At 53.7% G+C, this 23822-nt stretch overlaps 1 protein-coding gene across 7 annotated transcripts in view; it reads right to left on the bottom strand.

Moving 5' to 3' along the window:
- FMNL2 (formin like 2) overlaps window positions 1–23822 on the bottom strand; it is a 111687-nt gene that overhangs the window by 63490 nt on the left and 24375 nt on the right. The window lies entirely within an intron of this gene.

The raw sequence follows: 23822 nt of genomic DNA, 5'->3' as shown, positions 1-23822 counted from the left end.
AGGCGGCCCCTCCACGCTGGCACCTGCATGACTCCCCGCCCCATGCACGCTGCTCCAGCCCCGCATCCCTGCCCCGACACCGCTCGGTGCTGGAGTTAACCACACTGATCCCAGGCAGCAGGCGATGAAATGAGAGCGATGCTCCCCGTGCACACCTTCCAAAAGCTGCAGCACTGCTCCGTGCCGCGGTGCTGAGGACGAGAGGCGGTTTGCAGAGGATGGCCGTCGTGCATCACCTCCAACCTCGCTGCTAACTCTCCCGGCTGCCAAAGCTCCTGCCCTGCTCACAGGCAAGCTGCGAGGTCACCTCGCTGGGGAAGAGCTGCAGCTCCCAACGAAGTAGTGAAAGAGCCGTTAAAGAAATCTCCTCTAACTGGAATTTTAAAAGCAGTTGAAGATGGCAGAGGGCTAGGGAGAAGTGTTTTCCCAACACAAATGCACAGGGCAAGCGGCAGCAGAGCCGTGCTGGGGTCAGGCTGCAAAAAACACCCAGGGTGCTCGCACCAGCAGCTCGCCTTTCCTAACGGCCTTTCCTAACAAAGGCCAGAGCCAGGCCAGCCCCAGCAGGGGTCCATGCCACTGCTCTGGCTTTTCACTTACTCAGATAATAACGCATGTGAGGCCCTAATTACGGTAGATTCCCTTCCCACTTCATCATTTGCTTCACACCAAAACCAGCACCGCAAGCTGGAGCGAACAAATATTCTGACCTCGTGGTATCCTCCTTCTGAGCCAAGTCTGTGCCAGGTCACCACACCCCCATGCAGAAAGCAGGAGCAGTGCAGCAGTGGCAGCAGGAGCGCTCACAATGCACACACAACAGCCCGTCATGCAGGTGACGTGCACCCATGCATATTATATACATCACTAATGAAGTTTTCTATGCCAATGCATACTGATGTTTGAACTGATCGGCTTTAACCCAGCCACAAAAGCCCAGGACCAAATCTGAACGTGTAAAAGCTGCCAGACAGCAGAAGGAAACACGGGGAGGTGTGGGCACAAAGCGGAATTCGGGCAGTTCCACTGAAAGCCCTGCAGGCTGGCAGCCACTCCAACCCAAGCTCGTCTAGAAGCAAACCGGCCCAAAGCACGACTAGAAGGAGGCCACGTCCCCCAAACAGCTCTGCTGAAGAAAAAGCAGCCCCTTGTTACGCTACAGCGCTCTGGATGAGCTGAGAGCCAGCCCAAAGCGGGGCTGATAACGCCATGGCCTGTGAGATAGACTCTCACTGCGCCCATCCCACGCCGACCAAGCAGCTAATGAAACACAGGGGGTGCTGCGGACGACCCACGCGTTGCAAGCACGGCTCGTGACACTTCATCAATTAATTAAACCGACCGAAAAAAAGTCTTGTTAGCTGCTGCAGTTTAAAGCACACAAGTGGTGGATGTGGGACCACCCAGCCTCTCCCGTCAGACGCAGCACTGAGCTCGGGGCTCCCTCCCCGGCCCCGTGCCCTGCACCCATGTGGTGCAGGAGGGGATGCTCGCCAACAAACCGCTCTGTGAGCGCTGCGCCGAGGCACACGTTGGTGACATTCTTCAACAACTCCACTTTTACACAAGGTCTCGGTGTCAGGAAGCCAAAGCTCGGGAGGATTGGGAACTCCACGAGGCGCGCTTGGTGCTTCAGACTAAGCAAACAAGAAGAAGCTATAAACAGTGAAACAACCAGAAGCGATAAGCACTTCTTAAACATTGCAAACTATTTACCTCCTCTTTTCTGCATTCAAGTACTTGATGAACTGTGAGAGCAATTTATCTCAAAGTTTGTCATACAGAGAAATGTAAACACAAGAAAAGGCTCCCATATGCCAGGCTCCGAGCCCACGTGAATTTTTACAGGCGTGCTATAAACTCTGGTTTATACTGGAAATATTTACAGGTCTAACTACTGCCGGCACCACTGCACCCAGCACAAGAGGCGCAGGGCCAAGGAAAACCACAGACGTGTGACTCTGTGGCCATAACGAGAAACTCCTGCTGCAGGAAGGCCGCTCCGGCTCCTGCTCCACAATCAGTGCCCCCCAGGCTCTCCTGCCTTACGTTACGTCTGCCTGCTTTACAATGGAAGACTTACTAAGAACATACGGCACACGAGCACGTGTCCACCCATCACATGAATAATTCTCATGCCTAAAAACTGCGCGTCTCCAAACCACCAGTGCAGGTATCTGTTGTTTCACCAGTCGCGTTTTCACGGATTTCTGTATTTTTTCCGTCGCCTTCCGAGTGTTAAGCTCCAAGGACTTGGCAGCTTCCTACAGGGCAGCGTGAGGACCTGCCTGGATGATCAGCTGAGCAAACCCCCCTGCTTTCAAGGACAAGGCAGAGCTGCGGCTGGCAGGGAAGCCCGAGAGCGCGGCGAGAGAACACAGCCGCACCACAGCGTCATTAAACATCGCCTGCAACAAGCAGCTAAAGCAAATCACCAAAAAGCAGAAAAGCTCTGTTTATACAAATGGCTGCACGTACCGTGAGGCAACCGGCTGCATGCACGAGAACTCAATGCTCACTTTGAACACATGAACCGTCCGCAGCAACCTGCACGGGTCTGGGACATCTGGCAGGGTCGCACCGCGCCAGGGCCGGTCCCAAACAAGGCTGCTCTGTGCCGGGGGTCCCAGCTCCCTCCCAGCAAGGCTCCCAGGACGCCTCTTTGCTGATGGAAAGCTCACAGCCCTTTTACTGCAGGCTTTTATGAAGCTGCTTGAGCAAAACGGGATTGCAGGGGCACCTTGACTCCCCACCAAGTGATGGGGTCTCGCTTTCAGAAGTCAGCTCTGCTAAGAGCAGCATGCTTTGAAAGACAACAGCAGCTCTTTGGCCCTAACTAGTGGGAAGGAGCGAGGAGCCCAGCACCGACACCTGCCTGTCCCCTGTGCTCCCAGCCAGCTGCTGCAGGACACAGCCATAAGTCAGGAGCACCCTGTGCACGTGGGACCCCTCTCGTCCCCTCGCTGCCTCCTGCTGCAGCCGCATCAGCAGTGCTTCCCTTGGCAGAGAGATGCCCCTCGACGGTAAACCAGTGCTCTTTCCTTTTGCGCTGTCACCACAGCTCCCATGCAACAGCCTTCGTTTTCACTCATATTAATTTGGCCTAATTTGGGAAATATAACTGACTGCAAAAAGATAGCACTGTGAACAAAGCCCATTCCCTTCCTGATAGCCGCAGGCTGTCCATGCCCATGTCCATAGCTGGGTAATCCTCACTGAAAAGCTCCTTCTCTCCTTCCTCTCTGTCTCCCAGCTCACTCGCCATCATGAGATGGAGATTGTACAGCACTCCCAGTGTCAAACTGAGCACTGCATTAGCTTTTATGTAGTGCACACACACTGCCAGACGCCCCGGCATGAAAGATGAATGAGGAGCTGGTGCAGGCAGAGCCGACCCTGAGTGCTGCACAGTTCCTTGCAGGGCACTCACGCAGTGCCAAGCCAACACAACCCAATGGCAGATATGCGTACTACATGTGTGTCAAACACTGCTGCTAGCAGCTTTTGGGTTGGATATTAGGAAATATTTCTTCCCCAAAGAGCGGTCAGGCACTGGCACAGCTGCCCAGGGAGTGGGGGTCACCATCCCTGGGGGTGTCCCAGAGCCGTGGGGATGTGGCACTGAGGGACGTGGGCAGTGGGCATGGTGGGGTAGGTGGAGTTGGATGTGGAGATCCAAGAGGGCTTCTCCAACCTTAACAACTCCATGGTTCTATGATTCACTGCTGCACGAATAGCTCCCATGGCAAACAGAGCTCTCCTAGTAACCCAAGGTGCTGCACTGTCCCCAGCTTTGGGCTAAGGAAACGGAGTTTTTCCAAGTTTCATCCCACACCAGCATCACCCCTGCAGCCCCAGGATGCTGCTCTCAGCACAGGCAGCGTTATCAGTCTCCGTGCTGTGTATCCCTGTGTGCACAGCCACATCCCTTGGCCTAGCAGCACTCTGTTTGGTTTTCCTCCCAAAAGCTGGAAGCAAAGACTTGGAGCCTGGCACGGAAACCCTCACACCAATGCAGAAACTCCTCTGAGCTTTGAGAGAGGGACAAAACTCCCGTGGGAGACATGCAGCAACTGAGCAACAGCACAGGTTTGGTTATTCTTTAAACGCTTTTACTGCGGCCATCCCGAAACCAGTCCTAAAGTTCAATGCTAGACCCATAAAAGCTTCCCCATAAAAGCTTCTACTAGGTTACTTTTTCCAAATAAAGCCCTAACCACATTTTCTGGGCTTCTGCTTACGATCAGCACGCTGAAGTTTCCAGCGCACACCGGAGTCACTGAAGCTTCATGGATTTCATCTTTCCAGAGCCTAGGAAGCTGCACTGCTTCTAATCCACTGCCAACAAACTTTCACAGGACGTCACTGAGTCACTCACGGTACGCATTACCTAATGTCACGCTCAGACATGAACCACATAAAATGTAATTAATGCAGGGACGTGCACATTCGAGGTCCTTGCTCAGATGCTGGAAAATAGTGGGCCATTCTGGATCCTATTTTTAACTTCTGTGAGGGGCCAAGCACCGAACTCGCAGAAGCTTCCCACTGGTACCACGATGACACAGATACCTGCAGACAGAAACACAGCTCTGTTCTTCACACACGCCATACACAAGTACTTAAGTGTGTTTTGTGTATGGCCTCTCCCCGCGAAGGCACCGTGCTGCATGCAGGTTAGGTCCATGCACAGCCACTGCAAGGGATGTAGCGATGGGACGAGAGCTGATGGCCTCAAGTTGCACCAGGGGAGGTTCACGCTGGAGATGAGGAAGGATTTCTCTCCGGCTCCATCCATACTCCCAGGGTCTTCTTTATTCCTGATTCCCACGGGTTTTCTCACCTGATGATAACACACATACTACAATGGCCTTTGCTTATCCACAAATACGCTTCTAATTTAATCTCCTCATCTCAGAGATCTTTCACCAAGATACCCACCTCGTGATTTACACAGCGCGGTACGTGAAGGCTGTAAACAGAAGAACCTTGTATTTCATCAAAAATCCCTTTGATGTATGTTGATAAACTTGAATTACAGCAACCATAGACGTGCAAGGGCACTGCCTGAAGCACTGCACCTCCTGCCTGGAGCAGGGTGTGGAGCAGAGCGGGGCTGGCCCCATCAACCAGGGCACACGGGGCACTTCTGGAGCTGGTGTAGGAAGGCAGGTTACCCACAGCGACTGGAGAGATGCTGGACAGCTTTGTTTGGGTGACTGCACCGCTGGATCCTCCTAGAATCCCTCCCTCGGTGCCAAGGAGATGGAGAAAATCCACAGGTGCTAACAAAACTGAGGTCATGTTTACATCTGATGAATATACAGTCGTTTTATTACTGTCCAGCTTATGCTCTGAAAGCTGCCTGCTACCTGGCCATAAATCTCTCCTGAGTTAATCATAACACAGCGCATTTACCGGGGAGCGAGCTGGGCTGCGCTGCTCCCTGCAGTCCCTGCAGCTCCGCAAACAAACCCCAGCTCGCATTAGCGCCACTGGGAATTAATACAACACCATAGACCTATTTTTAAGCCAGCAAGCCAGCCCTATCCCTTAGCTAGGGTGGAGGTGCACAAGAGCTTTGTCTGGGCTCTTTGCAGCACGTGGAAATCAGACAGCTTCCGCTGTCATCTGGAAAAGCTCTCTCCTCCGAGGTCCCGGCAGTGCCCCCGCGCTGCTCCCCGGCCCTCGGCTCTCGCAGGCTGACACACGCCTGCAGACCTGCAGGCTGCGAGGGACGGTGTGGCTTCACAGCAGCAGAAAATCCGCCCCGCTGCTTTGTCACTGCGGTGGGAAACGACGGCGGCTAGCAGGGAGCAGCGGGGCTGTTGCACAACCGTCCAGACAGGGCGGACGGGAAGAATGAGCCCGGCCTTCCTGGGAAGCACTGTCTCGGGCCAATGGCACACAGCTCACCCCTCCAGAAGGGAGCTCGGAGCACGCAGCCCTCCCCTGCCTCTGCTCTAGTTCTCGTTTTATGACCTTGACACTGTAAATATCAACAAAAGAAGAAGAAGAAAAGGAGGCTAAGCTACCTAATACCTCTCCAGAAGGCTCTGCCGCTCATTAAGAGCCCCAAATTAAGTGGTAATGCTCTTTTGATTAACTCCCATTAACGCCAGCATCGTTAGCAGAGGTGTCTCGGATGAGCCCGGAGTCACAGGCCGTGGGGCACAGGGACAACCAAGAGCTGAGAACGGGTATTTACCAAGAGGCTCCTTTCTGCTAACGAGCCATGTTTTAGCCCCTGTTGCACACAGCATCGTGCATCCACCTGGAGCCACGTTTATTTCCCACGCACGCAGCCTGCTACACACACCAAGAGGCACCTACAAGAAAGTGCATCACCGAGCACAAGTGACATTCTGTCCTTCTAATGTCCAAGTTGCACTGCAGCCAGAGCCCTTTGGAAAGCCGGGATGAAGACGTCGCTGTGCAGTCAAGCCCTGACTCCCTGCAGCTTCCCACGCTGGATGGGAATTGGGTTAAACCACTCGCACAGGAACCGGGCACGGCGCTGCATGAGGATGAGCCAAGGCTCTCAGGCAGCATCACTGAGCTGTGAGCAGAATGAATCCTGCCTGGCACCACGGAGCAAAAAGAGGGACCGGCCGCAGAGCAGGAAACCTGAATTTCTCATGGAAGCACATCTGGTATTTATTATAGGGATTCGGGGGATCTAGTTACATCTATTTTTTCCTCCTTAAAGCAACAACTCACCAGGAAGTATTAGTATGAGCAAGCAGCACATGCAAATCGGTGCAAGAATCCCCAAAGCTTTTTGCTGCACACGTGGAGGAGCGCAGGCTTCCACAGGACGGGGCTCAGCTGCCTGCCTCCACCCAGCCCCAGGCTGCCAAGAGGTGAAGGAGGATCCATCACAAAAAGGGGTACAAAAGGGAAGAAAACAAGGACATTTCCGTACTGTGAGGGTGGTTGCAGCCCTGCACCCCAGCAGGGAGATCCCGGAGCCAGCGCTGTGCTGCAGCCACAAGCAGCCCTCACACTCTGCTGGAGATGGCAAGGGGGAAAATACCCCTCCCTACACCACTTCCATGCTCACACCTCAGAGCACCCATCCACACAGGTCAGAGTCACTACCAGCCAGGCCTGTGGCGTGGCTCCACGGTCTTCCTAACAAATGCAATTGGGAATGGGGTCAGCTCCCTGACAGCAGCACGCCCTCAGAGCCCTGACCCCCAGGAGCCACAGCCAGAGCTCAGGGGCAGCAGCTCCCCCCGGGGCAGCCCATCAGCCCAGACCGGCCTCAGAGATTAAAGGCAGGATCCTCCCAGCACTGTCCCCGTGCTGCCAACTGCTCCTAGAGAAGGCCCTCCTGACATATGCTCATCCTTCTGCCACTGCATGCCATTGGGCTCTGAAAGCAGAAGCAGCACAGGCCCAGCAGCAGCCCCACAGGTGCTGTTTCACATCACTATTGGGGAATACTGGGTCGGACCAAAGGTGCTGACAGCGCCACATGGCACCACACCGCAGCACGCTCACACCTCTGCTACAGAACGGTCAAAAAGGCACAGAAAAACTGAGTGAAAGCTTCCTAAGATTTACCTGCTTCAAATGAGGCACCGCATTCAGGTTTTAACAGACCAACTCTCAGATGTTGCATGGTCTCTTGCCCATCCCTTGTGCCCATTTACGTTACAAAACTGAAATTCAGCCTACAAGAACAAGTTTGGGCTGTATGCTGCAAACGTCAATTGCAGCCTTCCTGAGGTCCAGTTAATTCCCCCGACACGGGACGCTCCAGCCAGCACGAAAAGTATGATTCCAACATCACACATTTCCGCAACAGACAGCTCCTTGACCCCATGAGGACCAGCAGGACCTACCAGGTCACTCGGCATTTTGACTATTTCCATCCTCATTGCACGGAGGGTATGCCACACAGGCAAGCATCAAGGAAAATCCTTGCCCAGCCTGCAGCTGGATTGAGGTGACCCCATGGACGTGGTGCATGAGGAACCGTGTCGTGAGCTCCTCACACTCCAAGGTGGGAGCACATCCCTGAGCTTGAGCAGAACAGTGAAAACTGGTTAGCACAATTAATTCTGATAAAACAGTACGCTGACAGCCAAGCTTGGTGGGATGGATGTATTTTGCTCTTCAGAAAAAAACACAATTGGGTCCAGTTCAGAATAAAGCCCTCTGCGGCCGGCAGTGCTGGCATCATACTCTGCATTCTGCACAAACAGCAGCAGCTCCTTCTGCTGTACTGACAGCTGTGCTGAGATGCTTCCTTAGGAGAAACAGGTAAGAAATGCAGCATTGGCGCTGAGGATGGGGTGTCAAGGGATGGTCCAACCCTGCACTTCACATCTGGTCAGAGATAAGGGGGTTCTTAAAGGGGCTCCTCAGCTCACCTCCATCCCACCCTGGGCTTTCAGAGGGCCAGCGGGGCTGAGCACAGAGACCTGTCCCACCCACCCCGCAGCTCTGCCCCAGCCCTGCACAGGGAGCGGTACACGCAGAGGCAGGGCTCGATCCTCAGGGCCCGTCTCCGGAGCGGGTAATTCAGTCCACAGCCCACTTCAGGAGTGGGAGATGAGATCATTGTGCTTCTCTGCTGCACGCCAGAAGGCTCCTCCCGGCCCGGCAGGGCTGGGCTCTGAGCGCAGGCTTTGACACCAGCACAGGGACAGCACCCTAAGGGAGAGGAGAACAGAGGCCGTCCTGGGGAATGCTGAAAGGAACAACACGAAGACCTCTTTCCTTAAAGTCTAGTAGGAAACATTAGTAAAATCAGCCTCTAAAGTGCATGAGTCAGGCCCTCCTACAAGTCCTGGAGCAGGAAGGGGTGTGGAGCACGAGTCACCGCCAGGGTCACCTGCTTGGAGGGGACACGCAGAGTGCAGAGCACCCAGCAGAAGCTCCCTGAGCAGCACAGAGCACCAGCTGGGTGGGCACTGAGTACGGGCAGCTGGATGGGGACATGACCCATCTCTGCAAACCAGTGGCATCTTCCCCACTCCCTCCCCCCAGAGGCAATATTCCAGCTAGCACTGAATGTCCCGGGGCAAGGCCAGCCATCACTTCTGCCTCAAATATTCATGAGTCAGGTGGATAGAAAAGAGGAGAGGCGCCTTCAGAGGTAAGCATTACCATTTCACAGCCAGCATTCCCATTAACTACAACTGGCACCATTAAAACGGGCAGCTTTGCTGCTCAGCTACCCAACTCATACCAGCCAAAACGACGCGCTGTTAGTTCAAAGTGAGACAGAACGAGAACATTATGAGGCTGGTGTGAAACTCCCCGAGCACCACATCCATCTTAATTCCCCTCTGCAGGAGCCAGTGCAGAACTGGCTGGCTAATGCCCATCCAAACGCCGTGCCAAGAAAAACACAAAGCAACCAGATCCTTCACAGCACTAAGGGACCAGAAAAGATGCTCAATTCCCGAATCACACAGCTCAAGAAGCGGTAATTAATGCTCCTTCCAGGCACACGCATTTGCTCCCAAGGCACCAGGCTCTGACAGCTGATGGCCAACAGCCTGCAGCAAATGACTGGGAGCAATAGCAGGGGCTCCTGAGCAACGTGCTCCCCTGCAGGGAACCCTTCTGCCTGTGTTCTCTGTACCATCACCTCTGCGGTGATGTTCACCAGCTTCAGCAAACCCCTCTGAGAGAGCAGCAGAGCAACGCGCAGCAAGCGGGCGGACAGTCACAGGACAAGGGATAATGGGTTTGAACTGAAAGAGGGGAGATGTTAGGAGGAAATCCTTTACCCAGAGGCAGTGAGGCCCTGGCACTACTGTCCAGAGCTGTGGGTGCACCCAGGCCATGGATGGAGCCCTGGGAAGCCTGGGCTGTGGGGGGCAGCCAACCCACGGCAGGGGTGGGGCTGGGGGCTGTGAGGTCCCTCCAACCCAACCATTCTGTGGTCCTATGATTCTATGAAGCAGAGGGACACCTGCTTGCAAGAGAAGAGTCCACATGTCCAAAAATGGGAAAGGAGTCCCAGAAGGCACACGGGACAGGGCACAAAAGGTCACACTGGACAAAAAGTATCTGTTGAAGAGCAGTATGATGCTCCGCACACTCCCTGCATCTCCCTTGCGCCTCTGCCTGCAGTCAGGCTGTGGCAGCACCTCTCCCCCTGTTCCATGGATACGCTTTCAGTGCATGCACTGTGCCTCCAGATGCAAGGCGATTCCCGTACCTATGGCAGAAAGCAGCGCTGGGATCAGCTCAGCAGCACACACAGAGCCTCTCCCCTTGGCCAGGAGGTGCCGGCCCCCGCATCCCCGCTGCTGCCGGCCAGCACCTCTTGTGCAATCTGCTGCTGCAGCCATCCTCTTCCAAAAGCATTTGTCAGAAGAAAAACAGAACCACCCAAAATTGAACATCACTCAATTGCTCAGAAAGAAAAAGAATAAACGATGTTTGCTTCCAGCCCTCCCAGAAACAGAGCTCATCCGCAAAGCAGCCAGTGCATGGAGCCAAACCCGGCACGGCGACGCTCCGGGCTGCAGCAGCCATGGACCCAAGCAAGTCCCATGGACCATCCCAAATCACTGTGTGCTAAGTGGGCTGGGAACATCCCACCCAGCAGTCACAAATCTAAATCTGACATTGCAGCCATCACAGCAGGTACCAGGAGATGCTCAGTGCCCAGCCAGGTGGCCACAGCAGGTACCAGGAGATGCTCAGTGCCCCAGCCAAGTGGGAGCAGGCAGAGAGGGGTTTGCTGTTTGGTGGCGGATGCTGGCATCTACTGCCTGTCCCAGCACCCCTCCAGCCCACCCACCAGAGGCCCAGGGGAGCTCTCGCAGCCCATTGCAGGACCCCACGGGCAGTGGGCCACATCTTCCTGCAGCTACGCCCAGCAAACCCTGCTCCAGCACCATCAGGGCGTAGCTGTGAGGAGATGTCAGCCTTCCTGCACCTCCTATGTTCCCTGACAAACAGCGTCTGGACGGCCAGCCAAGCGTGAGGGCAGAGGGCTGTTTAAACAGAACATGTTTTACCAATTAGGATCTTGCGATATCCAGCAAAACATCTAACGCAGGGCAGGAAAGCCACTAATAAAGCTCCATGCACGTCCTGGAGTTTTACAGGCACCATCTGAAGCTGCAGGTGCTTTGTTCTAAGGCTGCAAGGCGGCCTTCAGAACCCCGTGAAGCCTGTTTCAATGAGTTTAATTAATCACAGTTCCCTGTTATCCGTTTCCCCATTTAGGTGTATTTAAAACTTCACTCCCCAGCACCATGCTCCTTCCCACAAGCACAGTTCTCAGAGCATAACCCCACAGAACATGCCCAGGGTTAGGATGCAGCGGGATCCTGATTTCTCCTAACGCCAAAAGAAACTTCTGATGATGTTACCAAGCAGACTGGAGAACTAGTTCCTAGCCCTGTGTCACCCGGTTTCCACACAGCCCTAAGGGAGATATCCTTCTCCACACTCAGCTTAGTTCTGTTCTTACGGAAGTCCAACCCATGCTGAACTTCTGCCCTCAGTGCTCGTACACATGTGGCAGCCACCCAACCCATCCCACAACCCAAATCAAGGACTTTAGAAACAGGACAGCATTTCAGCACATTGCTCCTCTGATTTCCTGATGCAAGCACGTCAGCCAGGGGCTTAAAGAACCAATTGGTCGGGTGAACTCCTACCCACAAAGCACAGCAGGCACTGACGCAGAGCCGTGTCACAACGCAGGCAGGTGACAGCAGAGCGATGGTGCAGCTCCAACACTGACACGTCCCCAAATGCCACATCCCCACGGTTCTGGAACACCCCCAGGGACAGTGACACCCCAATCCCTAGGCAGTCTGTGCCTGGCCACTCTTTGGGAGAAGATATTGCTCCTAATATTTCAGCATCAATCTACAAGGCCAGAGGAAAGCGGCCCAGGGACGGGTGTCGAGGGGACACTCAGCACGGCGAGGGGCCTCCTCAGCCTAGGCTGTCCCTAAGAGTACGAGGGTCCTAAGCCACGGATACCTGGGGGGTATTTGCCCCATCCCTTAAAACAGCTCATGGAAACCAAGCACCCATCATCCCACAGAAGCAGCCACCGCACCCCTCATTTCCAGCCACTGTGCCGTGCCTACACTTCATCCTCTTCTGTTCACGTTTCAGGGCTTGCCCTGGTTTCCCCCAGCTCTGCAGCACAGCTCCTCTCTCCAGGAAGCCATCTCTGCCCTGCATGCTCCCTCCCAGCCCCATGCCCACATTCCCCAGCACGGGGACGTGGCAGCAGTGCCGTGCCCCACAGCAGCCGGCGCTCCCACGGGCGCTGCGGCTCTGCACGACGCCGTGCCTTCGTGGCTCCCTGCCTGAGCAGAGCGTGGCTCTTATTTGGAAAGGTCTCATATTGATTTCCTGGCACACGACTCCTGCTGAAATGGGCGTTGGTATTAGCTTCCTGTCTGAGTTGTTTTAAGCCAAAGTACAAAGCCTGATATTCGTGTCGATGTTTATTTTGCTAATACGTAGAAGTCGTGGTTTGATTTATTTATTTTTTTAATCAATATCATAATTTTACTACATTTCACAAGAGCAAGAGCTATCTTGCAAACAGCCCAAGCCAAAAAACTCCCACTGAAGGCAGCAGGAGGTCGATATTTTCACTACCAGTGCTCCAGACGAGTGTAGTTCCCTACCCTTATGTGCTACAGAATTAATTAGCGCAGTGAACTGATTAGCAGAGGACATCTGCACAGGAGGTGGGAAGCCAGCTCTGAGCGCTGGGCGCTGACCAGGTCCACGCATCAGATCCTTCAGACACCATCTTAGGAAGGGGCTACGCTTACCTCAGTGAGTACAGGTAGATTCAGGAACCTACCTTTAGATCCCGGCAGGATTCCTTGCAAGATTCCTTAACCGCCGATGAAGCGGCGATCAAAACTGTTGATAAGACAGATAGGACCAAGGGAACAACCCCATGGAAACAGCAACACCAGGAGGCCCAGCAGCCAGCCTCACCAGCCAGAGAGTGAGCACTCAGCATGGATACTGCTCCCTGCCCGTTCCCTCCAGCTGAGGCTCCTCCTGGCCCCGTGGTGCCACAGCCCGGGTTAGGAGAACCCAGAGACTGCAGCAGGCTTAATGCACCTTGCTCCAACTCCTATTTCAAGTATTATTTCTCACTTCGGTGGCCCAATCTCCGAGTTATTCTCTGCCCAAAAGGTGCTTTTAAAAGGAACAACAGCAAAACTTTCCACCTCCTGAGAAAGCACCAGAATTTAGAACCTCACGTGGGCACTGTGCCGATATAGGTTACCGATTAAAATATTAGCAGGAAGAAAAAAAAAACCCTCGTAAGACACTTCTTTAATTAGATTTGTTTACAACAGCAATACAGATATTCTGGGCAGCCTCCTGCCAGAAGTGATTTGCCTTCCTCAATAGCAGAGGTCAGGCAGGGTGCAGATTTAGCACTTCCATGGACATCTGCTGATGTATCCGGAAAACAAAGGAGGAGGCAGGAAAGGCTGGAATGGGCCAAACCCTCCAAAATATGTTATTGTACAAACAATTTTTTTCTTTTGTGTATCCCACGAACAATAAAGTAAACTTGGCTGGGTGCGCTCTCCGCTTATTAAAACTGGCAGCCCTCTCTCCAGACTCTGCTTTTTATTATTGCGAAACCGGAGTGGGGCTGAGCGGTGATGTCAAGCTTTAACACGCTCGGCGAGCAGACAGTGTGGGTGTAGGGAGCGGTGCGGCCGCAGCCGGGGCCAAGGAAAGCCATCCCAGTGCTGCCTGCTTAGCCAGAGCACCAAGTCATTACAGCTAAGCCGGGAGCTGGCACGCGAAAGGTAACAGTCACCGGCAATGGTTCGTGTTTGGTGCGTGCCCTTCCCTCTTGGGTCGCAGTTCTTGATAAACGTGAATCCATCAGGCTTAGCACCTGATGGATACTTGCTCAGCAGAGTGCCCTGCCCAGCTCGCTCTGAGGGGACGCAGCCAGGACCTGAGTGTTCTCTAGAGCATGCTCTCTGGAATTACGGAAAGCCGGCAGGATGTTTCAGGAAGCCCTGCATCGCAGACTGAAAACAGGATGCACTTACAGTACGGCGCCGTGCCCGAAACCACCCGAGAAAGGCATATTCCTCTGCACTGCTTTCCCACAGTTAGGCCCTGTCCTTAATTCCAGTTGCATAAATAATTAGCACACGGCTTCTGTCGCCTTCCAAGCGCAGTAACCCAGCGGGCTGCACGAGCTGAGCCCCAGCACAGAGCGGCCAGGCTGTGGGGTGCATCCTGCTGGGCACTGCTGCTGCCCACAGCAAACACAACATATTTCAGGGCCTCCCCATACACCAACACAAAACTTGTCCCCATTTGCACACAGAGCCCTCTTCAGAGGGGCTGTCTGTGCTCCGAGCGGCCCCGAGCCGCCTGCAGCAGAGGACAAAGGAATTTTTTGGAAGCTCCACCAGTTTCAACAAAAGCAGGATCTGGCCCCCAAATAATTCCAGGCAGCTGTTGGTACCATGTGTATACATTTGCAATGGTAAAGTAAACAATGAATTTTGGGAAAGAAATCAGACCAACAACTTTACGTCGGGCCTTCGGCGTTCTTGCTGCTTAGCTCACTCCTGGAGCACAAACACAAGGCCGTGCAAATGCAAACTGAGCACAGCTAGAAACAGGTAATAGAAGCTCTCCTCGGGAAACACGTTCTTGCAATATTCTAACTATTGCAGGAGAGCCCCGGGCTCCACCTACTGCACACCACGCACGGGAGCCGTGATGCCCACAAAGCAGCGTGCAGCCCCACTCACAGCGCAAGGCAGAGCGACTCAACAGAACACCACTGACTTCCAAGCAGCACCTTCTCCCACCTACACCTTGCTATCGTGCTGCAAGCGCCCACGACAAGTGCTCAAGCTTCTCAAGCTCCTTGTTTCCCCAGCTCAGACCAAAATACTGCTCTTGACGCAGCTACGCTGCCACCGAAAATGACCAAATATGCAGAAGGTGTACGGAGCAGTAGGAGCAACGCTGCAGAGATGAAGCAGGAGCAGAGCCACCATCCATGAGCCCATTTACAAGATAAATAAATGCAACACACAAAAAGACAGCTTAGGTGCACCCACAGCTCATCAGAAGAGATCTATATAAAAAATATACTTCCTTTAGATGTGACGGGGCAACAAAGCTGGTGAAAGGACTGGAGAACAAATCCTATGGGGAGCAGCTGAGGGAGCTGGGATTGCAGTTTGGTGCAGAGGAGCTCAGAGGAAACCTCATTGCTCCCTACAGCTCCTGAGAGGAGGTTGGAGCAAGGTGGGGATCGGCCTCTGCTCCCAGTGACAGCGACAGGATGAGAGGTGATGGCCTCAAGCTGCTCCAGGGAATGGTCAGGGTGGGTATCAGGAGCAATTCCTTCTCCAAAGAGTGGTCAGGCACTGGCACAGCTGCCAATGGAGTGGGGGGGTCACCATCCGTGGGGGTGTCCCAGAGCTGTGGGGATGTGGCACTGAGGGGTGTGGCCAGTGGGCACGGTGGGGGGGGGGGCAGGGGGGATCCTAGAGGTCATTTCCAACCTTAATGATGACAAGAATCTATGGGGGAAATGGCTCCTGTTACTCTTCTGTGCTAGGCTTGTGCTGGTTGAGCACCTGTTTAAAATAAGAGGTTGGTACACGTGACTTTCAGGAAGGAAGGGAATACACAAAGAAGGCCTTCCCTCCTGATCTTGCCACAGATTTGCCATACCTTTCTATCAGCTTCTCATTTATTAGTTTCCTTTCCTCCTTGTCTCCTCCCCTCCGTGGAAGACTTGTTTATGTGACAGCAGAGCCGTGGAGCAGCCCGCACCTCACACAGGGCTGGCTGTGCCCCCCTGCCACATGCACCAGCACCTGTAGCAGCAGTGAGCTGCAGCAATGCACATCAGCACTCCCTGCTTCGGGGCACAGCCCTGGGGGAACACGGGACAGGAAAATGGAAATGTTAAAGATAATTTCTGCGGGGAGAGCTGGAGGGCTGGTGGGTGCCAGCTGGGAGAGCAGCAGTTGCAGTGCAGCCCCAGCCGAGGTGCAGGCAGTTCTGTTTCCTGCGCCCAGCAGTGAAATCAGACGAGTCAATTCCTGGAGGCAGCCAAAAAAATACGTTGATTGGAAACATCTGGCAAACAATACAGCGTTACCTCAGCTTAGCCGGCCTTACGTTGGCTGGTTTCTCCCGCCGGTCTAAAACTAAAGGGCTCCTTCAGGAACGCAGGAGGGATGTGTTTTCCACCAGCAGAGCCAAATTGTGCCCTGGTAGCTGCATGCAGGGCTGCTGCAGGCATGGCCAGACCTCAGGCTGCATCAGTATGGGACGCTGCTGCAAGGAGAGTGGCATCACGTGCCACTCTCCTTGCAGGTGCATTGCTAATGCAACTGTAACGAAAGTTTCTGGTCCGAGATGGAGGGTATGTGAACGGATCAGGAAAAAATTAGGTCTTGTTGAAAAAATAAAGAAAGAAAAAGGAGAGGGAAAGCAGTAACGAGTAACGGTGGGGTTTTCTCTCGCCTTTAGGCTGGTCAGATGCAGGTCGCTGGCACCGAGCTTCAGGCTGGCGCTGACCTGCAGCGGCCCTGCTGGAAACTGAGCCAAGAGAAACGCGACTGCCCAAACACCTTCCTCTCTTAGCTTTGGCCAGTGCATTGCCCAGGAAAACCCCAAACCATTACTGCACCGTACTGTGTACTTTTACTTCTCGGTTGAAAACCAGGGGTTGGCAATGTAGCTTTGCACAGCTGCACCTTGTTCTGCCAAAGGAGAGCAAGAGCTATGCTGGAACACAGCAGCTCCTCGTTCCAGTTCACCTTGTCAGCTCTTTGAGCCCAGAGTGCTGCACGACCACCCGAGAAAAGGGAGGGTTTGCTGGAACTGAGGATGGTCCTGGCAATCTCCATTCAAGAGCCAATTCTGGAAGCGGGAGATGATCTGCTGCAGGAAGGACAAGCAGCGCTCTTCATTTTCCTTCAGAACTGTTCCGCCTCTCAAAAGAAATGAGGACTTGGGAGAAAAGGACAACTCATCAGGACAGACAGTAAGATAGAAGAAGAAAGGGAAGAAAATATGCTAACTCAAAAGCACCGTGCACATGCCTGTATCAAAGCTGAGCAGCAGAGCGACCACTGACATCTGCATCACGAGCCAGGACTGCACTCTGATTTCAGAAAGGACCAGCGAGGGGACTCAGCAACTTCCGTGGGCATCTGCGTTTGCTTTTTAATAGAATAAAGCCGCATTACTCCTCGCTGGAGCTGCTGGGACCCATCTGAACGCAGCCACATCAAGGGAGGAAGGCGGCAGCCGTCAGGGGTCCACAGCAAAGCTGCACCAAAAGGAAGGGCCCAGAAGGGGGGGGTGGCTGCTGCTGGCACCAGGCTGGGAGCTGTCGCACAGCCCCAAGCCACGTCGAGCTGCAGGGGCCAACGTGCTCCGGGCCGCCGGCTCTCAGCACAAGGGCAACGTCTGCCTTCTGCATTGCAGCTCTGCGGCACCGAGCTTCTGGAACAGCCTGCCATGCTTACACACCACAACTCCAAGCACCTCGACAGGAAAATACCTTTTCTTTCACTTACTACGCCTCTTTTTCCCCTCAAATATCACTGCACGCCGCATTCCGCCTTCCTTCCTCGGGGAGTTCTGCCACACTGGGGTCTCCACGCAAAAGAAACCACGGAGAAGAAATGCTTCAGTGATGCGTCGCTTTATAGTCTTTATATTCAGTATTTTTAATAACGACAATAATCTAGCATATTGTTTACTGACCTCTTCATGCCCTTTATTTTTCAAAGAATTCAATGGCTTTCAGGGAAAAAGTATCTCCAGTACTAATTCAACAAAGGCTCCAAACTACATGACAGTGTCTTCTCTAATTTTTACGTCTCCTTTTGTAGATGATGCTTCCCTTATGGCTACATACTTCGTTTTAGTTGGCATTTGGACCTGGTGATCTTAGAGGTCTTCTCCAGCCATAATGATTCCACGGTTCTAAGATACAAACCCACATCTCCGAGGCTGCAGTCAATGCAGAGGAAGAGGGCACTCTGTGTCTGCCTCTCCCACGCAGAACTAAAGCAGCCCAAGCACTCAGTCCCTGCACTACACAGGCCCAGCTGGGATGTGACCATCCCCTCAGCCAAGCACAGAGGGACAGGAAGGCCCTCGCTCTGATGTGGTGCCATTTCCCACCAGCTCAGTGCCCAGTGTGATGGATGGATGCTCTGAGACTCAGCTGCTCCTTCGCCACTTCAATGGGAGCCGAGCTCTTTGGAAAATCCAGTCCTAAGCAGCCACTGCACTCCCTAAGAAAACTGGTCCTTAATCTCCACATCTCAGTTTCCTCACCTTTAATTAAAGGGAATTTAAGATATTAAACTCCTCCGCCGGGCTCTGGGAGGCAAGCTGGGCTCTGTTTCCCTTCCTGGAAAGGATTGTGCAAGGGCTACTTTCAGGGATACGCACAATGGCATTACTCAAAAAAATGTATCATCTCCAGGAAGAAAGCTCATGAGCGTAGCCCACAACTTAAGCATCTGATTACATCTACGGGGCTCTGCTATTCCATGACCACTGTGTGATGAGAACAGAGGCAGCGGGGCTTCTCCTCCATCCCAAGCACAAAATCCCCGCACATTCTGGCGCAGGTGAAAATCTCTTCCCAAGAACAGCCCTGCAGGAAAACACAGAGCTCGAGAAGGGACAGAGGAGCCCAGTGAGCCCCCAGCACTAGCAGGTACGCTCGCCTGCACCAGCATTATATGTTTAAATAAAAAGAATACCAAACAGGCCCACAGCCAGCCTAGCAGCATGCAAAAAGGCACCTCTGAGTTAAGGTTGGGTGGGCACTTGCCTGGGGAAAGACCGCTGGTGTCAGCGTGACTGCATCCCTTGGCAGGAGCCGATCACCTCAATCCCTGTTCTCAGAGATGGGCTGCACAAGGCTCTGGTTCTCCTGCCCTGTCAGTTGCTCCGGGCTGTCCCCAGCAGCAGAACCTCACAGCCACGGCACCTTCTGGTTTTTGTTCCATCCCTGTGCAGCCCGCTCCTGTCTCCCAGCCCCAAGGAGCAACCAGTCCAGAAAGTGGGAACGCTGAGGGGCAAGCAAGCATGGAGGAGATGGCCGCGATAAAACAGATTATGTCTTCATCCGAAGCCTGCTAAAGACTATTTATATAAAACACAAAAGCTTTAAGCGAACACCGAATCCACTGCAACCAAAACCAAACAAATCTAGGCCTCGGCGAAGCCTGGCCCTGTGGCTGGCAGCCTGAGCCTGCCAAGTGCCTCTGCCAGCCCGGCCCCATCTCAGCACCGCTGGTTCCCCTGCCACGTGAGCCAGGATGGCAAGCAGCTTCACTCCACTTTGCCACAGAAAACTGCTCAGTTCTCAGCCCCTCTCTGAGGACACCGCTTGCTCCTCACTGCAGTGACCAAGCACTTGGAGCATCCTCACCACACATTTCGCCGAGGACGCTTCAATGCACGAACACAACGGCATCCCTTTTAAAAGCAGCAGAAAATGCCGTTTTCACTGCTCTAACTTTTTCCATTACCTCAGTTCTGATGTATTTTGTTGCTTCAAGGTGAATGATAACCCTCTTAAAGGTGAGGAAACAGTACAAGGTTTTTCCCCAAATGTTGCAAGTGGCAACAGAACATCACCAAGTCTCAGCCTGTCTGGTCCTAAGCCCAAAGGCAGAGCAGGGCATGAGCCTACAGCTACGGGTTACTGGCCGTTCAGAGGATCACCACAGTTTCCCACTGTCCCATAAACCAGTTAGATGCCTTCATTTAGATCAGATCCTTCAGATGCACCGAAGGACCGCAACATCAATGCTCCTTTTGTAATCCCTTCGGCTGACTTCATTCCTAGCACACATCCGAATGGAAGAAATTAAATTACATGACAAATCCATGACATTTTACAGCTGATGAATGCTAAGGAGAAATATACTCAATGGGATGAAGTACGTTTCACTGCTGCCAAGCGCGTATCTTAAGGAAACTGATAGTTACTCTGCCAAAGGGTGGGGGGAGACCAGATTCCCTTCCTGTCTATAAATATTTTTCTGCAGCTCCGCTGCCTTCACAGAGCTCTTCCAGATTTATGTCAGAGAAAAGAAGGCTGGAACTGACTGCCTGACGCAGCCTGGAGCACCTCCAGCCAGACCCATGCTGCAGAGCAGCAAGACTGTAGGAACAACCAAGCACGCCCCTGGCATCCCCTCTTACCGCGGCTCCCGAACTTCAGAGATTCCCTGCCGCAGCGGGCAGGAACACGGGGCCATCCAACCCACCCCCGGGGCCCTGAGGATGCTCCAGGAGCCCCTGGTTGCCCCACGGAGCAGGTGGCACCAGCACAGCCACCGAGCTGTGGGGACATCGCGGCTCTCTGCTCCTTGCTGCCCCAGCAGTGACTCCTCTCCCCCTGCTGCAATGACGGCCCTGGCTTGGGGTTCAGTGGGACAAAAAATGGTTCCTGCTCACGGACACCTTCCCCACCTGCACCTCAGGTTGGATGTTAGGAACGATTCCTTCTCCAGAGAGTGGTCGGGCACTGGCACAGCTGCCCAGGGAGTGGGGGGCACTGTCCCTGGAGGTGTCCCAGAGCCGTGGGGATGCAGCACCGAGGGACGTGGGCAGTGGGCATGGTGGGGTGGGCAGGGGGATCCTAAGGGCCTTTTCCAGCCTTCATGGTTCCATGGTTCTCTGATTCTAAGCAAAGCCCGAGCAGCAGGTGGCTGGCAATCTGGACACCGGACGCCTCCACCCACTGGCCACGTTTCTGCAGCCTTGCAGTCATTTAAGCCATGTGCAGTGGAGAGGAGCCTAGCAAGATTGTGAACTTTTTCACTAAAGGGAGGTCTCCAGGTCATATTTTTAGAAAGCAAGCAAAGAAACTACTATGCAAACACTGAAGGCTTGTACCTTAAATCTGCTCACCAGATGTGAACTTCAAAAAGTCTCCAAGTACAATTTAGCTGTAGAAAATAGCAATTCGAGTCCTGTGCTGCGTGCATCTGACCTACATCCCAGCCTCATTCTTTACTTCTTCAGCAAAACTATTTCTTTTCACTTGACCTCTGATTGTTTCCCGTTTTATCCCAAAGGCTTAAAACCCAGAACAAAGTGCATCGCCAGCAATTTACAAGCGGGGAGGAGAGGCGCGCAGCTCCAACGAAAGCCCTTCATTTTTCTGTTATACCCTCGAGGGCCGAGCACTTCACAGGCAGACATCTCAGAGCCCTCTCTCTACAAACAAACCTGAGCGGCTGCTCGGGCACGGGAGGCAGCAGAACAAAGGCAGCTTGCTGCAGAAGCACTCAGCTCCGATTTTCTCTGCAGGCTCTCCCAGCACACTGAAGGGCACGCGTGTCGATGCTCGGCCCATCTTCCAGCCCTGCAGAAGAGCCCCCAGCTCGCCCCGCTGGGACACGAGTGCTCGCACAGCTTTCCCCCCTGCGCTGATCTCGAGGATGCCCAACGCGCTCTGCGTGCACACGGCATCACCAGCTTATAGATTTATACATAAATCCTCCAGGGAGCTACCGGCACCCAGCCAGGAGAGTGACAGCCAGCCTGGGAGCCGCGGCACGGTGCCACACGGCGTGTCCAGAATGATGGCACTAGGCAGCGCGGTGCTGGTGCCAGCTGAGGATGCGGACGTGCCGCTGACCCAGTGACACGGTGACCACGGACGGCCCGGAGCTGTGAGGATACGAGCAGGGCTGGTGGCACAGCTGTAAAGGAAGGCGGGGGGTGCCTCGGTGAAGCTGAAGGATGAACGGAGAGACTGAGCCAGCTGCTGCTCCCAGATTTTGGGAAAAGGACTGCTGCAACATCACCAGCAGGCATGGGAAGAAAAATATAGCTGCCTCTGCAATTACACTCCAAAGTTGTTTACCCCGATATATTATCCACGCTCCCAGGGAAACGCCTTTGCTGGCTCGTTTGCAATCAAGCTCTCCTGATGAGCAACTCCCTGCAGCGGGGTAAGCCGGCAGCCACAGCTCCCGGAGCACCAACAGCACCCTGCCCCAAAGGCCGCGTGCAGCACCGCGAGGCCGGCAGCCACGGGTGTCAGGAGCTGGGATGCACAGCCCCACGCACCCCTAATGGCACTGGCACAAGGACACGGGGCTCACTGTGTGCCTGCAGCCCAGCTTACTGCCAGAGGGGGAGCTGCCCCACCCGCACAGCCCCCACCCCAACGATGATCACGCTGCAATCTTTGGAGCACCTCTGGGCATTCACCTGCTCAGGATGCTGCCGAGGTCTGGGTGCTCCAACAAGCGACATTTCCCTTTATTTGGGGACAAAATCTTTACAGTATGCAACTTGCTCCAAGGAAGAACAAAAGCACCCACACACCCAGTGAAAACTGCGCCCAGAATAACATCAGCACTGACCTCTTTTCTCATTTTCCTAATTTGTGTGTGTCACAAGCACAGCAGAGACACACTTTGCATCTTTGCTGCTTTCTTGCATTTTGCGACGACAAACCTGACAGACAGACAGACAGACAGGGCGCTTGCACCACAAACCCTCGAAAGCAGTCCGAGTTCTGTCACATCCCTGAGGTTTAATGGAAGCAAACACTCGGATGCTCCCCGGGAGCAGAACAGGAGGGCCCATGCCCCACTGCCCCACAGCTCGGCTCGGGCACGCGCAGCCGGGGAGCGATGGAGCCCGGAGCACAGAGCTCTGCCTGGAAGCGCAGCCCGGCGCCTGCTGCTCCGCCACCACACCAACCACAACAAAAGCACCCGTTTGCCGGGGGATTTTTTTTTTAACGAAAGAGCACTTTCAACTCCGAGAGGTACGGCAAGGAAGTAAACACGCGTGTGGGCGTAAGAAAATAAAGGGTTTTCGTTGAAGCCACACTTAACATAATCTCTGACACGAGGAGATCCGGGCGCGCTCCTGCTGTCCCAAGGTGCACGGCTGCACGGAGCCCCACATCAGGGCTGGAAATGCCTGGCATTGCTGACACACGGCAGATGGACAGGTAGCAGAGCTTCCCTGGCATGCAGCAAATTCAGGAGTAATCACAGAATCATTAAGGTTGGGAAAGACCTCTAAGATCACAAGTCCAGCTGTCAGCCCATCACTAACTGAGCGTCTCCTCTCGTGTAAGGAGCTGAAGAAACACTGCTTCCCTTCTTCCACCTCGCTCCTAGAAAGCCAATCACCATGGAGTGAAACACAAGAGCCTGTTTCGCAGCCACATCAAAGCATGAGAACCTCAGCTCCTCAGCAATACAGCGGAGCTGTGTGAATCTAAAAATACTCCAAAATTGAGCAACACGGAGCGGTTCAGGGAAACAAAAGAATTCACAAAGCTGTTTTCAGCTCATTCAAACTCGGGGCCATTCCTTCACGTTACACCGTATTTTCTTACATCACTTCTTTGCAAGAAGTTCATCCTTCAGCCAAACCCGAGGAACAATTCTCTGCCTCTATTCAACAGCAGCCCCAGCTCAGATGAGTTTTATGTGCCCTAAATTAAGGCAGCAGCAGCAGCGATTCCTGCAGCAGCCCCAACTCACTGAGAGGCCAACACGAGCCCAGGTGCCTGCCAAGTGCAGGTGTGACATTGCAGCAGTGAGATTTTGCACTCACGTTTTGCTTTTCACTCTCAGATCTCCAGTTCTTTTTATTGAGACAGGGACATGCAAGGTTTTGTGAGTTTGAGGTGAAGTAGGGAAGGCTAAACTTGTTTTACCTTTACAGATGAGGATTTCAAAGAAGCGTAGAACCACAGAATGGCTTGGCTTGGAAGGGACCTTAAAGATCACAGAACCACAGAATGGTTGGGTTGGAAGGGACCTTAAAGATCA

The sequence above is a fragment of the Numida meleagris genome, chromosome 5 (assembly GCF_002078875.1).
Source record: "Numida meleagris isolate 19003 breed g44 Domestic line chromosome 5, NumMel1.0, whole genome shotgun sequence".
Lineage (NCBI taxonomy): Eukaryota > Metazoa > Chordata > Aves > Galliformes > Numididae > Numida > Numida meleagris.
The sequence above is the reverse complement of the archived record's forward strand: the minus strand, read 5'-3'. Positions and strand labels throughout refer to the sequence as shown.